General features: G+C 36.7%; 1 pseudogene; it reads left to right on the top strand.

Annotated features, from left to right (window-relative positions):
* The first annotated feature begins 1642 nt into the window (after positions 1-1642).
* Positions 1643-2069, top strand: LOC147701025 (large ribosomal subunit protein eL27 pseudogene; annotated as a pseudogene).
* Positions 2070-4643: the final 2574 nt, after the last annotated feature.

Genomic DNA, 4643 nt, shown 5'->3' with positions numbered 1-4643 from the left:
TCTCTCCAGCTCTCGTTCCCATCTAAGGCAGCAATACTCTCCAATGAACTAACTAAAGTCACCTTAATTATACCTTTAATTTTTCCATGTTCCGCTCAATATAGTATCAATATAAGGAAACTTTGAGAATTTATTGGAAAGGCAAGGGTGGATCTTCCTCACACCATGCTGACATGTCAGTTCAGTCATTGTATGAAACCCATCCCCTTATTTATTTATTCATAAATTTCATTCCATTATATAAATTGTATCTACTTTGCAACATATAAACTTTATTCATGAATACAACTCTTCGCAGTTGAACTCTGCACGGTCATGTTCCCACAGATGATCTCTTGACCTTGGCTCCCATTCAAACATACTGTCATTGTTTTATGATTCTCTTCCAAGGAGCAGGCACAGACCTCGCGTCACTGAGTTCATTTCAGTTATACGTAAAAGGCCCAAATACGCACTAATGACAAAAGTCAAAAGACAAATAATTTCTCGAAATAAATTTTTGCACTGCATACCACCCACCTCTACTCTATCCCATTTCATTATTATTACTTTGTCCCACATCAGCATTAGTAAAATAGCTTGTTTGTATTTCAGATAAGCAGGTGCCATGCACACAACCCTTCAAGATTCTATTTTAGATGCTTCTGCTCATGCATAAGATTTTCCCTCCAAGCATTACATTGTTATTCTAGGAAGATGTAGTTGACGCATGCACAAAACAAATTTCCTGTTTTAGAGCGGTATTAGTCCTACTTCAGTGTTATCCGCATTAATACATGCATACGGAAGCTTCACTGTCCCACATGTTCATGTAATGCGTATTCGTTTTCACCAAACCATTATAACTTGTTAGTAAGTGAAACAAGTGGATCGCTTCCGAGCAAGTCTCTTTTTCCTCGAGACCTTGCTCCATCAACCCCTTCTCTGATGGCATTTTTATCCATCACAAAATTACCCATCCCATCCCAGATGCCAACTTCAGCAATTCTCAGTTTTTCCCTTCTTCCCTCTGAATTTCATCATTTACTTCTTTTCTTTCTAATTCTTGCATCTTCTTATATAGCTTTGCTTTTATCTCTTCTAATTGGATTTCTTCAATTTCCCTCTTCCTTTTCTTTCCTTTCGCATCTATTTTTGCACGTATTCTCCTTTTTCCCTTGCTCCTGCAACACTTGCATGTGATCATTATTATTAGTACTATTGTCATCATTAGAACTACTGGTAATAATATTTGACCTTAAAGAGTCTTTCCAAAAGGATAAAAACTATTTCATATAGATGTGATGCTCTTTGTTAGTCTCTCTCATATACCGTCAACCTCCAATTGGGTCAAATATTCATGAATACTTGTAATATTCTTAATATACCCTTTCATTTCCTTACTTTTGTCAGGAATGTAAGTGCAACAATGTTGAATTTTCAACATACCACAAACTCCGCCCTCTTGATTTTGCTAAACCATTGACCTTATTGTTAACCTTTCTGTGGTAATCATCAAGAATCCTCCAGCAGTATCAGTCAACTGAGGGTATCAATGCACCAAATATATCACCCATTATTTAAAAAAAACTAGCTATTTTTCTTCGTGTTGGTCCATTAGATATTTAATTGATTCCAGGGCGGCCATCGAGCGCAACCAAAAATGAGTACATTTATGAAACCCGGGAAGGTCATCTTGGTCCTGGCATGTCAATACTCTGGACGTAAAGCTGTCATAGTGAAGAACATTGATGATGGCACTTCAGACAGACCTTACAGTTGTGTCCTGGTGGCAGGCATTGATCGTAATCCACGTAAAGTAAAAGCCACGATGGGCAAGAAGAAGATTGCTAAGGGATCTAAAATTAAGGCCTTCGTAAAGGTTTGCAACTACAACCACTTGATGCCAACCAGATACTCTGTTGATATTCCCCTTGACAAAACCATTGTCAACAAGCATGTATTCAGAGACCCTGCTCTAAAACAAAAAGCCAGACGTGAAGCCAAAGTGAAATTTGAGGAACGATACAAGAGTGGCAAAAATAAATTGTTCTTCCAGAAGCTGAGGTTCTAAATTGGTGACAGTGGAACATTTGGAAATCAATAAACATTTATGTCATTGATTCCATTAATTCTGTCCTCTGGTAGATCTTGCTAAATACTATTCCAAAGTAACAGCTACCATACCTCTGTGCATGTAACCTATAATAGGCATTTTTCCCACACACATAGTATATTCTCCCTTTTAGTCCCCATCCCCCTATATTAGGAAGTTGTGTTCACACTCGCTGGAACCAATGAAAATGTTATTACACTCAGTATTCAACCTATGGAGGCAGAATTCTCCCTTCTTCTCAAAGTCTAGGGACATTTCAGCATGAGCCACTCCCTTTGCATAATCTCCCTCTTTCCCAGCCCAAAGAGGTACATGCAGCTTTATTTGTTAAACCCTGTCTCCTTTCTTCAACCAAATTAAAAAAACTATTTCTCTTCTTCACGCAATATACAAGTTAGATTATTCTTGTGTGCCTGTGCTATATCTATTGGGCTCATTGTTAAGACTAACTCGCCCATGAACTGTGCATCCTTACTGCTAAATACTGGATTCATATTCTTTTGAACAGGTCATTTGGAAAACACTAAATCTAAGTTTGAATAAAAATACTGCAGCTTTTCGGTTACATAAAATACATTTGATAGAACACTTCATGACACACCATATGTTAAAGGTATATGGTGGTAGGTTACCCCTTCTGATATGGATGAGGGTAATTTCATACAGACATAACAATCATTAATATCCATTGTATCAATGTACTCAAACAACAATATAGTAAACGCATTTAAAGTCGAATCATTATTTGATTCAATATGATGATACATATTCTCAACTATTTGCTCTAATTCTGTTCTATTTCTTTCCATAACTGTACCTACTTTCTCATTAGTAACTGTATTATTCTTGTTATTCGTTACCATTAATAAAGGCACCGCCACTGTTAGAAATAACCATATTAATATTAATAGTAAAATACTACATAGGAAAACTTTAAGACATCTTAGTTTTAAACTTCGTTTCGGTTGTTCAGTGACTTCAACTTCTGCCATTCTACAATCTGAGAATTTTTTTTTTCTCTTTTCTTTCTTTATTTGAATTTTCTTTAAATACAGTCTTTTTGTTTTAGGGTGATCTTATTTGCTTCCATTAATCTGTGCAACATGGACTCTCTCCTATTCTTCACGTAAATCAAAATTTTCGAATTCCTCTAGTATAACATATGGGCCTTGTATTTTCTGTTTAACTTCTCAGTCTCAGGGTTCTTCACGTAAATCTTGCTATTGGCTTTTTAGGTTGAGTTTGGCTTGAAACCTCAGTCACTTGCTCTAAATTTTTCCATGACTTTTTTCAGAACTATCTGAGGGCCAGATTCACAGAACTAACTTAAGACAAAATCCTAAAGCATTTAGTAGTAGTAAAGTTAAGATGTTGTCTTAACCCCTTCGGTGCGGCCGCGATTCTGCGTCTGTGCGGCGTTTTTCAAAGTGGGCGGGTTCATGACGGCCCCCAGCCGTCATAAGCACATGAGCACCGTGATGCATGACGGCTGGGGGCCGTCTTCAGCACTGAAGGGGTTAAGTTTGATTTAAGACAGACTTAAGACAGTTAGGATTTTGTCTTAAGTTTGTCTTATGTCTGTTTTAAGTCTGTCTTAAGTCTGTCTTTAAGTCTGTCTTAAGTTTGTCTTAAGTCAAACTTAAAACAAAATCCTAACTTTACTACTACTAAATGCCTTCTGTGAATACCAAAAGTAGTAAGTTTAGGATTTTGTCTTAAGTTAGTTCTGTGAATTGGCCCCTTAATCTTTTTACTCCACTTGGCCAATTATCACCTTTTCTGACTTTTGTGACCTGAACTGCACTTTCACCTTCTCCGTCTTTTTCTACGGTTCTTTTATTTTCATTTTGTCTGGGCACAATCTATTCTTGTTCTTTTTCACTTTCTAACTGTCTTTGCTCTGTATTTTCTGTATTTGGATCTTCTTCTATCTGTAACTTTTCAGGTCTTTTTGTTGTTATATCGTCTATTGCCTAAACCTGTTCTTCTTCTAACTGCTCCTGTTCAGGTCTTATTACAATGTGTTCTTCTTCTGCCTGAATATGCTATTCTACCTCTATCTGACCCTGTTCAGGTCTTTTTATAATTTGTTCTTCTTCTGCCTGAACTTTTTCTTCTTCTTCTAAAATTATCCTGCTCAGGTTTCTGGGTAGCTTTGTTCACTTCTACCTAAGTGTGTTCTTCTTTCTCTTTCTTTTCCTTTCTACATCCCTGTCTCCCTAACGTATTTATTCTTTATGTTTTGCTAACGACTTCAGGTGTTTCAATCACCGGTATCCACCCTTCCTGACTTGTACTTGGTTGCTCTTCATCTATTTGTCTGTCAGAATCTGTCACTCTAGATTCTTTGGGCCCAATTCACAGAACTAACTTAAGACAAAATTCTAAACTTTCTACCATTTTGGTATTCACAGAAGACACTTACTAATTTTGATATTCGCAGAATTTCACATAATTTCGCAATTTTACAAATGCTTCCAAATATTCATCATTCCAATCAATTGGATCCTTTGCTCTTATCTGAGTCAATTGTATCAATGGTTTTGCA

This window comes from Lissotriton vulgaris, chromosome 7 (genome assembly GCF_964263255.1).
Source record: "Lissotriton vulgaris chromosome 7, aLisVul1.2, whole genome shotgun sequence".
NCBI classification, from domain to species: domain Eukaryota; kingdom Metazoa; phylum Chordata; class Amphibia; order Caudata; family Salamandridae; genus Lissotriton; species Lissotriton vulgaris.
Note: the sequence above shows the minus strand (reverse complement) of the source record. Positions and strands in the feature narration are given on the sequence as shown.